Source organism: Pleuronectes platessa, chromosome 24 (assembly GCF_947347685.1).
Source record: "Pleuronectes platessa chromosome 24, fPlePla1.1, whole genome shotgun sequence".
NCBI classification, from domain to species: domain Eukaryota; kingdom Metazoa; phylum Chordata; class Actinopteri; order Pleuronectiformes; family Pleuronectidae; genus Pleuronectes; species Pleuronectes platessa.
The window spans coordinates 5,474,185-5,490,822 of record NC_070649.1 but is presented as its reverse complement, the minus strand read 5'-3'; positions in this window follow the sequence as shown (position 1 = coordinate 5,490,822).

Sequence of the window (16,638 nt, the reverse complement as noted above, 5' to 3'; positions counted from 1 at the left end):
AATATTGTATTTTGGTCGAGATAAAATCTTTTTTTAAGCTTCTGCACATGCTCGCTTGGTGCACTTCCATTCGAAAAAAGGAGGACTGATACATTACCAGCTGGTTCTGCTCCAGTTGGCCCCTCCGCTTGACAACGGTTGCCCAGTGCCACAACTGGAGTCGATCACCAGGGCGGGCGTGCAGCCAGCCTGCCAGATGTGAGGTCTTCTCCACGCTCTGTGCAATCCGAGCAGAAATGAAAACCTCACATACACAGATAAACTAAACGATTGCTGATAATGAACGACTGCGAATTTACCTGCAGCGTGTGACTTTGCGTACAGTTTTCATTCCTGACTCGACTGAAGAACATGAGCCGCAGCTTCAGAAATCACTTGAGACCTCTGTTTTCCATCCAAACCCATGAGTGACCTTGTTGTGGCCACAGATTCCCCCTGTGGAAAGCAGCCTCCTTCAAGACCCTGCTATTAGCGGCTTTGCGGGGCAGAGTGGCGACATGTTAATGGCACACAGACACAGAAAAGAGGCTACAGATCCCTGCACAACTCCTGCAGCCAGAGCTCAGCTGACTGCAGGGAACGTGGACTCTCAAAGATAAATGTTGACAGCAACCACCGAGGGATGGTTTGGATTTGTGTTGGCAGGCATCGAGATGAAATGAAATATTTCAGACTGCTTTTACAAGAAACTATGCGTAGCGTTTTAACATCTATAGAACATGGCCACATTAATTGTGAGGCAGAATAAGGAAACAACACTTAGAAGATTAGCAGCCTTTATGTGGTATTTTACAATATCTACCACTGGGTTTGATTTGGTAAGACATTTTCTGGATTGCTGCAAAACCATATGGACATGCTAACAAGGTTAAAAACTTGGTTTTCACTGAAGGGGGTGAAGGTATAATCAAGGCATTATACTCTTGATTTTAACTCGTATTCAAATTTAATTTAGAGTGACAAATGGGGTTTTATGTGCCAGAATAATTAGAAGCAGGTTACGAGCGGTGATTTCCCTTAACCTTAAAGATGAGAGTGGAAAAACTCATGTAAACCTCGGCAAGAAAGGGATCCAGCATATTCCCCATCATGTCAAACTTTTCCTTCCACACGAAACTGAGAAAAGATTAAAAATAATTATACAAATATATTTCATATTAATGTGAACCTTTCCTGTATTTTTACATATTACAGAGCTACTCGAAGTACATTTACAGGACATGGCTGGTGTTGTTCTTACTTTTTAAACAAATCCAAAAAATAGGCCAAAACCAACATTCCCCCTTGAATCTGGCATTAGCTCTTTTGTTCCTACTGCGGATTTAAATATTTATAAATGGTTCATGAATATAAAATTAAATTATTTTAAAAGGCTATGTAGTCTTCTAAATGTTCTAAAAGCTCTGGAAACTTTAGTTTTTTAATTAACAGTACTCAAACAGGAGGAATTGGTGAATTTGTTAGACTATTTTCTGCTGCAGATTAATATTTTGTGAACCTGAGGGTATTTATAAAAGCAGAATGGTAGACCTGCTGTGGCTGTGGTTTATTAGTGTGTTTTTAAAGGACACCAGTAGATCTCAATTACCAATACTTGTTAATAGGATCAGTTTTTATTGCTTTTGTTTTTTTCAACCATCCTTATCCTTTAAAGCAATGTGGAAAAACTAGTTTTCCCTCAGTGGGTAATGTTTTGCAAGGCTCACGTGAACTACTTTAGCAGGACTTGTAATAATACCGGTGGCATTCAAGGTCAATCTACTAAAACTGTAACTAGTAAAACAGATTTGAGGTTATTGGATAAACCTCCTGAGACTTCAAGCGGTAGTGTCATCAGGCTAATAAGTCACCGTTTCTGGCATTTCAGATGGTGTGTCAAAGGTTCACCAAACTCTAACCTGAACTCTGTTAAGTTGAAAGATCTCGAGAATAAAATACGTGGGTGAAGGTTTGGGTTATACTAATATAGTTTTTTGTATAATGTTTCCTCAAGAGTGTACGAGTGGCAGATCTGCTCCGACAAAAAACATTTCACCATCAGAAAAAACAAACAATAATTAATGTTGTGTTAGTAACAAGGCAACAGCGTGATGTTGTTTCACAGAAGCCAAAGGTCACGATGATGTGGCCGATGGGCAATCCGTCTGGACTACTCCCTTGTATTTTCTTCCGAGAACAGAACAATTTCCAGTGGCAGTCAGTCCAGGCCAAAGACATTTACCAGGAAATATGAAACCACTCACTGGAGATCTTGGTGTTGCATTTGATCAGATCCCTGACTTTTGACCACCACAAAGAGAAATTAGTTTAGTCTTGTTTTGGGCAGAATCCTCCAAAATCACTTCCGCATTGCCCCTAGTCTGCAGCAGTCAAACCACTGTGCCCCAATTACTTTACTTCCTGTTTGCTTTCAAATTAAGTTGAAGATCTTCCTCATCACATTCTAAGCCCTCTCAGCACCCTCTGATACATACTGAACATCAACACTTAACTCTGCAGCAAGATTACTTAGATCATCTGCTCTCAAATGTCCGACAGTGCAGACTCAGGACCAACAATTTATGGATTGGCCTCCTCCTCGAAGGGTCAGGTCGGCCAAGTGTACAGCAGTGTTTAAAAAGACGTAAAAAAACTTGTATAAAGCAGCTCTCAGACGTGAGCGGAAGTGTGGACATTTACCTGAAACTTTCTGGAGGGGAAGCATGTGAGAACATTAATGTCTGAGTCAGTTGCTCTGAACATTTTCCGGAACTTTTCCTGCCAGCCCCCTAGTAAAATGTCAGAGTGAACCCATCTGAGAATACAGCAGGAAAATGGCAGGAAAATTCACAGCAACTGAAGCAAAACTGGAACGATACTAATATCTTTTAGATGAAAAAGACACGTACACGTAGAAGATGCTGTCAAAGATATCGACTTGGAAAAATGATGCGATTCGAGAGCCAACACCAGTATTGATGTGCTGAAAACAAAAACATGTGATTTCCGTAGTGGAACTCATACGTCATGTCCTGCCTCCTGCTCCACCCAGGCACCACCCGTTGCATAAACTTTTCCGGAAAATGTCTTGTTGTCCTGAGCGTGTCTGACAATCTCTTGCTGCGTTCTCCATATGTGAAAGAAAAACTCTGGACCCAATTTTCAGAATGTGCTACACAAAAAGTTTATTTTTCTAAGATTGACAAATAGCTGTCATCGACTAGCCGTGTCATTGTTTTGTTAGTCACCAGAGACAGTTCAAAGAAGGAGTGTTGAATGTCTGAAGTAGGCACCATCAGATAGGCTTGTTAATGAGGCCTATCTGAAGCAGTAAACAGTTTGAGGTAACCAGATGCTTTCTTACAAAACTGCTCCCTTCTTTTGGTATAAATAGCTGCATTTCCTTTTACCTAATTAAAGAGTCCCTCCAGTCAACAAACTCACTCTTTCATTTCAAACTTTAGGGGCGATATTACTCCCTCGTCTTTCACACAGTCCTCGAACCTTCTGCAAAACCCTCATCCAACCACCCCAAACCTCTCCTGTTGACCTCATTTCCCAGAACCCTTTGTGTTCGGTCACAGGCCATGAGTGTTAAAACATAAACAGAGTGCTCCGTGATGAGTCACAGGGAGCTCCATTGTCACTTGCCAGCGCAGCAGCTACAGTACTCACAGAGATAGCCAAGAGGCAATGAAGGGAAAAATACCAGCATTTGTTCTTTGAGTTAAAACACGTATTTAATTCAGGTGCTGCCATAGAAACCAATGTAATACAATATACAGACTCCTATATGTACTTACGGAAACACACTAACTGCTTTAATGGTGCATATGCGGTATACAGTGAGAGTGTTTGTCCAGGGAAAGTTGACAGATCGACACCGGGATTTGAATATTTGCTTTAGGTCCAGAGAATTGGCTTGTAGGCCAGTGACATGTGTGGAAGAGGATTTCACGCGTTCACAACAGCTCTGTACTCTGCGTGTAGCCCGCTGTGTGTGGCCTGTATCTTCATTATCGCTCCCCGTTAGAAACAAGGCTGCCGGGGTTGGGAGCGCTTCGCGGGGCTAACTTCAAAGCCTCCCATAAGTCAGCTGGCGTTTGGCTCGCCGCTGCTCATCACACTGGCAGCCGGCTGAGCTCGAAAACTTCAGAGGCGTTGGCCCCCACGTCTCACAAAGACAGCAATGATGTCAAGATCGCTGGACACATTGCAACATCGCACCACTTTGAGGCTGGAGAGGAGCGAGAAAAGCTCGGCTGAAATCTGGAGGCAGAGGTGCGATCGTAAATCAGAATTCCCTCACACCCTCTCACTCACCGACTCGTTCCTCCCTCTCTCCCTCTCTCTCTCTCTCTCTTTCCCTCTCTCTCTCTCTCTCTCTTTCCCCCTCTCTCCCCCGCTCACGCTCTCGGCTCCTCTCGGCCAGAGACGGCACATTTTAAACCCATTAGTGTTCGGCCTGCCAGCTGTACATCAGCAGAAAACCATAAATTGTTTTATTGGACGAAGTCGCTGCAAAGTGATGAGCTCAGCTCTACCGTTTCCCGGCATTCCGCAAACTTATTGTGTGTGCGAGTAGCGTGTCCCTTTTGAAGTTCTCATAACGTGCATTTGTCACACCTTTTCTTTTAAATCTGTGTCAGTAGGCTAGGGGCTTCGCCGCGTTGAGACTGACACGGCTGTTCAAATATTTGACTTCTTATTTGTGCGCCTGCAAGAAGCCATTCATTATTACTCCAGGCTTTTGCTTAGTAAGCATAAATTTCACAAGAGCCTCTGGTAAATATACTGTCCCGGCTCCACCTCTCCATCTTTATCTCCATGACTGGTGGATGAAGGAGAAGCCTGTGTGAGGCTGTTGACATTACTACCCATCTCCCACCCGCCCCCCCCTCCCCGCTCTCACCAGCCTATCCAAGTCACACAAGCGTGCTTAGTGCAAACACACCAGGCCCCCTCGGACTGCGTTGCCAGGGTAACAAAGACCACAGCCAGGTATACCCACCGTCCTCCTGCTGGTGGTCGGCCGGCGGCGAGTCAGACGCTCCGTAAATAACGCCTCCTGGAGGTCACCATATGAACACGCCTGCATCGGTAATGTCACGGGCAATGGAAAAGGGGCTCAAGGTTTTACACAGTGATGTTCGGGGGAGGATGTGGAGGGTAACAACCGGGGGGGCTCTGGCTGGTCCGCTGTTGGTGTTTTCCCTCGTCACCTTGGAAATGAGATTCCCTCAAGGATGGGAAAGCCCGAGACCCTCAACTACCTCCTTACTCCTCCTGCCCCCTGCCCTCTCACCCCCACTGTAAACACACACCACGTGTCCAGTCCTCTATGGAACAACATTTCGGTGCGTCAGCAGGACTGCAGGCTCCATGGAGGAATGCTGTCTAGAAGGACAGGTGCGTCACACCTGTATGGCCTGCAGTGTGTATACGGGAAATATTCATCACCACTCCCCCCTCGACCCCAAGGTTACTGGTTAGAGGACACTTTCCGTTATAGGCCTGGAATAAAAACCAGTGAGGACTGTGGGTGTGAGCTGGAATATATAAAATTAATGCAGTCGTTAGTGGACTGTGTGTACTATTCATGGCTGTGGAAGAATACACACAGGGAAACGGAAAAAGTTTACAATCAAGCCCAATGTAGCGGATGTGGGATGTCAATGATCAACTTTAAAACATTACGTATAAAGGTGCTTTAGGGGGAGACTGTAACTTTGGAGGAAATGACACATTCCTGCTTTTACAAATGAAACGTTTCATTTAAAAGTAATGTATTGCACCATCGCTTAGTTCAATACACTCAAGGATTTTTGCCCCTACACCCTTATTTATTCTGGAATCTGGCTCCAGATGAAAACTTTGCCCAGGATTGGCTTCGTTTCTGGATAGTAGGAGGAAGTGGAGCCATCTTTATAAACTTGTGGTTGCTAAAATGTCCTAAAATTAGCTTGATAATGCAGTTTGGTGACTCTTCTTCACTTTTTCTCCGGCCAATCGTCAAATTTTCATACGACTGCACAAAGAGGGCATCAACAAATGGAGCGGAAATCAACGCATACACAAAGGACACCTGGCTGAGATTGAACTGTTATCAGATAAACTCAACAATTTACTTCAAAGAAGTTCCAGCTAAATGATGTCTGCTGCCTTTCCAAGCCTCCTGTTAATCAGCGGGGTTCCACTGAAAGAGAGCGAATAGGAATAAGTAAGAAAAATGAACAATTAGTGGACCTATTTTCTACTAAACCAATTTCTGCTTGCTAGTCAATCTTGACACTAACATGAAAGCAAATACCTGCGCAATAATATTTTGCCTTTTCACTCCTGAGTCCCCTGGTGTTTAAAGATGGCCTTGATTGAGCGTTTTCACAATGATTTACATTCGCGGATTTTAAAGAGTGTTTTCAGATTTCAACTGGTGCACATACCGTCCCACGTTCTTACAAGGACTTTCATTTACATCAGTGTATTGACTGGGGACAACCGCCTGATGTTCTCCTGTTTCCTGGAGGACCTCCACGTGGCCGCTTTGCATCATTTAAAATAAGTAGGTGGGTGAAGGCGAAGGTGTGTTTTCGGGGGCAGATTCTTGCCTTTCGGGGTCCAGCTTTCTACCGTCTATCCTTCCAGAACGCCGTCCAAGAAATACAAACTCGGCCGAGCTTAAAAGAACTCATGAAAGATATTATTCTTATGCCGAGGTGACGTCTATTTCAAGGCGAATTCGTGATATATGAATACGATGGGAGCTTTAAATCTGCACCTAAACGGCTGCTTAGGAATTCTCCCATAGAGTTGTCGCTGAAGCGTGGAGCAGAACTGCAACGATAAATCCGTTTTTCTCAACACTATAGGCGTTTAATTAAATTACCGACCCGACGGGCTCTTTAAAGAAACCTCTTTTGCGTCGTGAGTGATTTCCACTGGGCGTCAAAGTCAAGCCATATTCTCCAGGAGGGCAGTATGTCTTTCCACACTTCCAACAGGCAGTGTTTCCTGCGTGAACCCGTCCTTTTAAGGTATGCAGACGCACAGAGATGTTCCTTCAAAATCAAAACACGTTTGTGAGCCGGGATGGACGAATACAGAGAGAGCGAGCAGGGGGTAATGAGTCAGCTGGGTTTTATGAGAAGCATATATACAGTCTGGAAAAGTGTGTGATTTAGAAGTGTGGAGGGACACCACCTCCAATCTGTTCCTCATCAATACATGATTACATCTCCCCTCCAAACAGTACAATATGTGTAGCCCCACCACATTTCTCCATCGCCTCTCTCTCTCTCTCTCTCTCTCTCTCGCACACACAGCCCTGACGTTTGGGTCGCTCCTCTGACGTGGATGGAGGGGGCTGAGGGATGATGATGAGGCCTGGGAGTGATAACATGTTTACCCGCAGAACCAGAACAGATCATACTGTACTTGCACCCGCTGGTCAGGGAGGGAAACCGTTGAAGGGGGGCAGTCTGGGGGCGTGTGGAGCAAGACCCTGAGGAGGACACATGCGATGGTGCATTACATGTCCGAGAACACGCCTGGAATAAGGGCACGGAACCCGGCGGAGACATAACAACTGCTGGACGTCAAGTCGGCCGCGCCAAAACACACTGACACATGAACACAACCATATGTCAGGAGGCAGACGGGAGAAAACAATGTGCCGCTCGCCACGAGATATGCAGCTGAGGCGGTTGAGTGCGGTCAGGGAACCCGGGGTCAGCCGCAGCTTTCATGTCTGATTTGTCACACGGTTAGTCCTAATCTCACGCGCATGTTAATGATTACTGCCCAATGAAGAGACATTGGGATGATGTCGGAGGCATCATTTGGTGACGTAGAGCTGCGAAGGCAAACTGCTGGGAAAAGCCACATGGGTTTTGCAATGGTGTTTTCATTCCTATGAGCAATTGAAGCTGGTGTTAATTAAATCCAATTGAATTTTCCTGTTTTTGTAGTGAAATGCTCAAGGTTGTTGACACAATCTTTTGTTTTGTTGTGCGCCTTGTGAACGATTGTGCACGCCAGACTCTTCCCGAAGGTTTAATCAGATTCCCTCCTACTTGGGAACATGGATGACAGGAAGTCGACCACAAGACGACGATCAACAGGAGAACAAACGAGTAACACGTTGGCTAGAACATCATTTCGTCACACAACACAGAGCGATTAGCTCTCCAACGTCATGAAGACGCAGGGTACAACGCACATCTACGAGAGTGTGCGCCACGAGAGTGGTGGTCATCCCACCAGAGTTTTGTAACGGAGCTCCGTGCCACTAACTGTCAATGGAGCGTTAAACAAGAAGAGTTATCAGGGTTAAATCTCCCGCTGAAATGGAGCGGAAAGGAGACCCTGTGGTCCAAGAGGGAACAGACGAAACCACGGGGGAGAGCAGGACATTTCCATACTTAAAAAGAGACAGTGGACTTTCCCTTCTTCTGTCCTCATGTTTCTAATTATTAATGAGTCACTTTTTTGGAAGAGGATCTGAGGGGCTGGCAAAGACGACATCAATTTGTCTTAATTATTTCAGAATTTAAAACAGATCTCGGCAGAAACTTGGCGCTGTAGTTATTTCTAAATATAAACCACCATCTGCAGGATTCCAAACAGAAGTGTTATGGCCAGTTAATGGGAGAATAGAGTCATAATATTAAGAGAATAAAGTCGTAAACTCAGGAAAATAAAGTTGTCATAGTACCAGATTAATATATTAAGAGAATAAGGTCGTAATATGAAAAGACAAAAATCTAAAGACAAAAATGTGGTATTGTTATAAGATAAACTTTCAAGACAAATAATGATCATCATTTACAGTCAGATTTGCTTTGTGGAAAATTGTTATTGTTATAGTGAATGTAAATTTACAGTTCTTTTATATCTAGTTCATGAGAAAGCTGAAACAATATTTCTCAGGGATATTTTTTTTTACAGATCAACACAAAGATAATTATCCCCCAGTTAGGAGAGACTGTTCTTAATTTGAGTATTTCCATCCTACACTGCTGTATAATGCAACTCCCCTACAGTTTGATATATGAAGACTTTTTCCCTTTTGTTCCTTGTACTTGCGCAGCATGTTTACCCCCATGCAGATTGTTCACTGTATTTATTTATCGCGCTGTAGGTCGATTAGCCTCTTTAAAATGAACCGCAGCAGTGGATTTCAGAAATGCCTGTGAAGCCCTGCGACATTTTCACTGTTGATTTGCACCTTGTCCTACCCTGCTGCATTTATTTATCGTGGCGTGTGCGTAATCTAGCATGGAGACTTAATCCAGATGTAGGATTATCTGGAGGAAATGTGTCGTAATTCGCACAATCGTCGCTTCCATCTCGGGGCAAACATTCGCCGCGGCCATACATTTAGTCTCAGATCAGGTTCTGTGCATGTAAAGCTGCTAAGAACAGGACTTGGGTCACTGGTCAGGTAACATGGCAGCAATTTACACTGTAGCTTAAGGACAAGTACCTCCAGTGTCGGTTTCTCTGTATACAAGGGTCTCATACCATGTGTGCAGACGTGTGTGTGTGAGTGTAAATATGCGACTGGTTAAAATGTCTCCAAACACCAGAAAACACCCGTCTGATTGAAGAGAATCCAGAAAAACGTGATTCCAATTAAGTTGTAATAAGAGGAGGCTTTATTAAGTTATAAGAAATAAGAGAGAGTTTGTCCCAGCTGCTAATCTGTGATATAACACACATACGCAGCGTCATGGAGTCTGAATCGCCAAAAATTACGTGACACAACGGTTGACAGGATAATTACCTCTGGTGGATGACTCAGTGTTGTGCTCATGATTACAATGTTGTTGTGAAAGAAAATCAGAGTTGCACATGTATAACATCATCCATTATATTCATATTTAACGTCAGACATTATCCTCACCCAGTTTCTTGGATGGACAGATGATTATCCCCCCTGCCCAGAATGTTTTCATCTGTGTTTGCTCGTTAGATCGAAGGATTACGCAGAAATGACTTTACTCATTTCCATGGAATAACATTTGAATGCATGTCAGGATCAGGGGGAGGTTCCAGGAACTGTCGCGATGGTGACATGGAAAGATTTCTGTTGAAGTTCAGATATGTTTAGGGGCTGCAATTTGGTGCAGATTCAAGTAGAAATCTGGATCTAGTGACTTTTCATGTGGTTTCACAAGGGGCCTTTTGGCCTTGGCGGAGGTGTTGTCTGTCTAGTTCTCACAAACGCCGGATAGCTTTGATAGATTGTTTTTATTTCACAATTTCAGTCTGATACAAACCCATGCTGATTTCCTTCTTGACCGAGACATTCGTAGAAAGTTACAACAATGGACTGAAGGAGGAATGTGACCCAAATTACGTTAAAATATAAGAAACTGCAGATATTAGCATCTTGATTCCAGACTAAATACCTCAGTAGAATGAACACACACCACTTCTCATGTGAAGGAGCAGACCTCCGAGCACGTTATGACGCTTGCTCACGATCAACAGTCTTGCGTCACCTATGTTATCGCCGTTTGACTGATATCTCACCGATCCCTGTGTTCTTAGGAAAACACACACACTTAGAGGAATCATTATAAGAGCTGGAAGCCTGAATGCCAAAATAAGCCAATTACACATTCCACTTGAGCCAATTATGGGACCACAACACACTGTAGATCCTTCTTTCAAATAAATGAGTCCCTCCGGTGACGTGCACTCCATGATTTATGTCATCGTGATCGGTCTACAGAAAAACAATATTAGAGATAAATGTTTTCCTTCTAACAGTTTCCCCAGAGTGTAAGTGCACGGTTAGAAATGATAAACTCCAGAAGTCCCGCCGATGCGTTGCTCAACCGGGCGTGAGTCAGTCTCAGCTGTCAATCAAGGCTTTTCACTTTGTTTTTATAGCTTACAACCAATCACTGTGAAAAGAACTTCCTAGAATATCAAAAAACATCCTTGAGAAAGTATTACATGTTTAGGGGAGAGCCGGGTAATGTGGGACATTTTTTACATTTGCTCCCCTCTAGGCGAGCTAAACTGATATATCAGTAAAATGTACACATTTCCCATTAATTCAGGATGTTTTCTAGCAATGGAAATGATCAGAATGTCTTTAGGTCAAAGGGCAGTGAAAATATGATTGTTTTAAAAAAAGTGGTCTTGTGTCCCACTTACTTTTTCCACTTTTAAACTACCATAACAACATATGTTGTAATAGTTAAAATCCTGACAGCTAGATTGACAACCACTAATATCGGACTAGTAACAGAATCCTGGGGATTGGTCATTTAAGCACATTTATGATTATTATGATTCATGTGATCTCTTGCACACCCTAGCTTACCTGCACATTGTTTCTCTGTCCAATTGGCAGGGACAGGGATATTGTTTTTCTCTGCGTATGCAAATGCCAGTTCACGGCACTTAACTGGAGCAAGGCCATGGAACTGGTCAGCTAGTTGTTTCAAGTGTTTGGCTCCTCCTCCATCTCATCTGTGAATATTCTTTTTGCCTCAGCTACTGCACCCCAGGCTACTGATTTTACTTTCCCTTTCTCTTTTTTCTTTATGAATCTTTTGAGGGTTGTCTTATCAATATTTCTATCCCTTCCAGCTTTTCTTAAGGACTTCTTTCCTTGCCTGACCTCAGCGGCTGCACTCTCCATCTCTGCGAGGGGTGTTTGGCCCCAGGTTGTCTTCCTGGTGTATAGTTTCTTGGCATGATGGCTTTTCTAAAATGTTTATGACATTAAAAATAAAACATATATAATGTAATATAACACTAGAATATGTTTAAGACTAAACTTAACTTGTGCTTCATGGTGGGGTAAAGTGAGACACCGTCCCACTTTACCCCGAAGCCACAATTTTAGAAAAACAACATCTCTTATCAATTCAGGCTAATCTTCAGCTGGCATCAATCACATGGTTTTATATGTTGGAAGTTCATCAACATGTATGATATAGTTTTTTCTACCTAAATCAATTTGTTTTGACACAACAGTTGATTAAGTTCAGAGCAAGAAAATTTACTTTTACATATTATATTTTTGTGAAAAAACATACTTTCCACAGCACCAGCACCAACTTCTCCTTCATTGCAAGGGGGGAATGGGAGGGGCTTTTAAACATAATAGTCACATGACCACAAATGTGTTCCGTTGCCTAGATACAGGGGGTGTTTCACATCACCCGGTGTCCCACATTACCCCGCTCTCCCCTACTTAGATTTTTTTGGGGGGGATGAATGTCCCATACACTAACATGGAGGAGGCGATTTCCAACTACAACTTACTGTTGACAGGCATTAAGGTGCGAGATGCTCAAGTCGTTTCAGAATTTCGTCTTCTTCTTTAGCTTCTTAAGAAATAATATTCTCGACTACTGGATTAAACGATTTGTGTAGATTGCAGATGATATTTTCCCTCGGCCTCTCGCTCTCTCTCCAATCCCCTTTGATTTGCTGAGGGGCATTTGACAGCGGGTCGACAGGGTCGGGCTTCAGACGTGGTCGGGGTGGTGCGGAGGGTCGTGATGATGTCCGTATAGACTTCCCAGCACTCGAGGAGGCGGTGTGGCGCCATGTTGAAAGTGCTCGCTCGTTGGTGTGGAATGTTTGACGGGCAAGGTGAGTCCGTTTGAAGTGCGTGCTCGCGTGTGTGTGCTCGCGCACGCGCTCCACCGAGTAAAAATAGCCGGAGCGGTCCAGGTGGGCGTGTCTGTTTGACACCACTGTGGCCTGGGTTCTGTGCACACTGGCCAGACATACCGGCCTTGCAGCCAGGTGCAGCGGCCAGTTCGCCAGAGGGAATCATGGGAAACATTTTAGATACAGATAGGACATCCAGGGCACGGCTATCTGCTGGAGACGCTTATCAGTTTCACACAAATCAGTCAAATATGTCAAATTCACCAATTTCCCACGGGACAAATACCTTGGTTTATTTTTTATTTAACCTTTTAAGGGATTATCTAAATTATTAATATTGTGCATTTTTCATGTAGTATATTTTAAATAGATATTTGCGTCACAATTAAGTCTTATCTTATCTGTCACCCAAAGGATGAAGAGAAGGCATGTGCACAGGTCCTGTAAACTTAGAGGGAGTCTGACTAATCCCTGGGCAGAAGTGAGCGGTGAGGGGCTGATGGGAGAGGAGCAGTGTTAGACAAACAGTAGCCTGGTATCCTGGTAACGCCCGAGGAGAGGGGGTCTTCAGGGGCCCCGCTCCTGCGGCGTGATGTCAAGTGGAACCCCTCATCAAAGACGGACAGTTGCCATGGGTTCATCCCCCGCTCATACCACACACATCATATTCCCACATTCTCCATGCATGCACGTTCGCACCAACATGCGCAAACATGTGTACAGGTAGCGGCACACGTGCAAGGCCCGCTGACACAAATATGCACATCTCCACGCCGCCAAAAACGCCCTCGAGACATTTTTCTCTGTGTCTCATTGAAAGTAAACCCTCCAGATTCATGTTTACCTTGGATGGCAGCTGTTTGAGCGGCGCCAACTTTAGCACTTTGTCATGAGAATCGTCAACATGGCTCAAAAAGAATACAAGAACCGGCATTCTCTCTAAACGCTGGTGTGTGTGTGTGTGTGTACAGGCTCACTGGGCAATACACAGCAGTTTCTGGGAAGGGGTGGATCTGGAGTGTAGGCTCTGTATGTTTAGGACATATAGTCACACATGTACCAGCTAACACAGGGTGCATGAATACATGAATTCATGCAGTATGTGCATGTTTGAATGTGTGCATGGACCCCTCTTATGGCTTTTTTTAATGCTGAAATCTTAAATTTAACTTAATTTTGAATCAATCTACTGTTTATTAATCCTAAAAATCCAATAGGAAGGATCACATGTGGTGATAGAGGTGTGTTGTTGGTTCTGTACATGAAGATGAAAGTTTTGAAATCTTTATTCAAGTATGTAGTCTTTCACTTTGAGAGCGTCACTTATTAAATTCACAGATCTTTTGTGATGTTTTCTCTCAAAATCTTCTTTGCTTTTCATTATTTGCTTTTTATTTCTGTGGACTTCTCCACCCACTAATGTCCCTGCTGACATTCCTGTGGTCTCGTCTAACTGCTTCCAATGTTACAACTACAACTACAACTATAACTTATTGCTACACCAGCAAAGCACATTTTAAACTTTAATTGTAGCACCGAGTCAGTAGCAAAGCTCGTCTTTGTTGTATAAACCTGTTGAAGTACATCACTTGCTCGACTGAGCTTTCGGACGGGGATGAACCAGGATTTACTCCGTGACCTCAGATAGTGTTTTTCATCCCTCTGCCCAATTATGCCTGTGCAGACACACAAATGCCGGCAGATGCTGCAAGATAGCGCTGCAGGAGGCTAATTGCCATCTGCTAAGTAACGCTTGACGTTTCACAGAGCTTCACCTTGGGCGGACATCACAGCCCCGCTCTGTGCTCGTCTGCGTACATACGACACATTGGGGGTCAACAGGTCAAACAGCACTTCCCAGCTACGTTAAGTGGACCAGTCGCTGAATAACAGGTTCCAGTTTGCTCAGGTCAAGGCTCAGAGGTCAAACAGCTTGATTACATCATCTCAGACAGATCCTGTTCTAGCCCCCGCCCCTCAAAAAAAACACACACATACACACAACATTTCACTGTCTCCATGGTGACGGTGTGCACAGCGTTCAATCACACATACTTTCCAAGTACCTTGTTAGCGAAGCGGCGCTACCCCAGACTCCCATTGCTCCCATTGCTCCCATTGCTCCCATCGCTCCCACCGTGCGCTCTGAAAACAATGAGGATGGAGCGGGGGCCCGTCTCCATCTCCAGGCAACCGCAGCATTTACCCGCGGAGCAAACCAAAACATTGTGCTCAGATTCCTGCCACATTCCTGCTGCCAATCAAAGAGGAGGAGAGAATAATATGAAATCGCTCCAATGGTTTATTTCTGATGGTGGAAAAAAACGCTGCGGTTTCACAGATGTATTTGTAGGCATTTATTACATATCCTATAGAACCTGTGTTTGTATATGTAGGCAGCGCGGTATATGGTGAGGGTAACATGAGTCACTTATGGACACACAATGCATAAAAGTAACACAAACATTAATGTGTAGTTGGAGGTAAAGCAGTCGAACAGCTCATCCAATGCCTCAGGTTAAATGATATAAAACTATAATGTAAATATATAACAGAGAACACACTGTCAAAGCATCCCATGTGGTGCATAAAGTTGAAGAAGAAAAGGTTTTTAAGGACGTTTAAGAATATACTCGCCCATGTTTCGGTATATTAAAGCAAAGTATAAATAAACTAAGATTGGGTAACTTTTTCTGACATAATCAGAACGTCCCGGCCAGCTCAAGGTCCCATAAATAGTGGTTCCAAGGAATTTACTGGCTGAGGCCTTTTATTGTTCTCAACTGGGCCTGGGCTTCTGCAATTTGTCTTTTTGCCGTCTTCAAGCTGTTGTATCAGCAAAATCTTAGAGCTGCTTTTTCCAATTTTTTTCCAACTCCTTATTCCAAACCACCCGTGTCTCCGACTCCGACTGAACGACCCTGTGTGTATCTTCATCTGTATCTTTCACCGTTATCCAAGATTCCCCCTCCCTCCTTTCCACCCTCATGCCAAAAAACCTGAAAACCCCGCCCCTCCCCAGGGTCAAGGTCATTTTTCAGGGTGTGATGAAAGAACGATGAGGAGGTCAGAGGTTACGGTGTCACGGTCCAGGGGTCACGGGCTGCTGGGAAATGGGACGGGCACGGCCGCTGTCGGACATCTTGGCGCTGCCTCCCTTCGCACATTCCTCCCGTGCCACTTCCTGTCCATCACGATAGACGTTGGGAATGCGCTGTAGAGAGCCGTCTCCATGGCGACGGGGGTAAGCGGGTGTCAAAACACTGAAGCGTCGGATGCCTCATGTCACCTGGGGAGTTCTTGCCTCAACTGGTGCACTGTGTGGGGTTCACACAAGCAGACTGTTTGTTTATATTAGCTTGTCTTAAAATTGGGAATCTACAGTTTTGTCACTTTGATTCTATATCATCCATAAAAAAAAACTACAGACCTCTATTCTCTCTGGAGACCAATACCAGAAGACAAGATTTCCACCATAAATTCCCAGTTACAACAGTTTCTCATAAAGTTGAATCTCTATACCTCACTGCACATCCATGCACAGAGCTACATTTTAAATCAGGAAACACCAAAGGCTGGTCATTTTTTTCTATAATCTATTTTGTATTATTACATTAACTGCATTGTGGTTGGTTCGAGCGGTTTTGGACTGTGGTCTTCACTCATTTCTAATAAGCCTTTGCACTTGTCCTTCTCCTTGTGTTTGATGGAGGTCTGGCCAGCACATGGACAAGTGTGCAACCAGTAAATCCTCTTTTTGACTCCCTGGTCGCTGCTCATTAAGCAGACAGGCAGTCAGGAAAATCTATCAGAGCCTTTGACATAGTCATGGTAGGACCCCTGAGTCCCCCTGGAGCCGTCCCTGCAGCTTCAGCTGGAACCGACATCCACTAATGCCACATGTTCTTTTTTTAATCTCCTGTTGATGAGGAGCTCAGAGAGACAAGGAGGAAGAGGAGTCCTTTTGAGCGGCGGGAGACGAGTCTGGAGGAGATGAAAGGATGGAGTGCGGAAGAA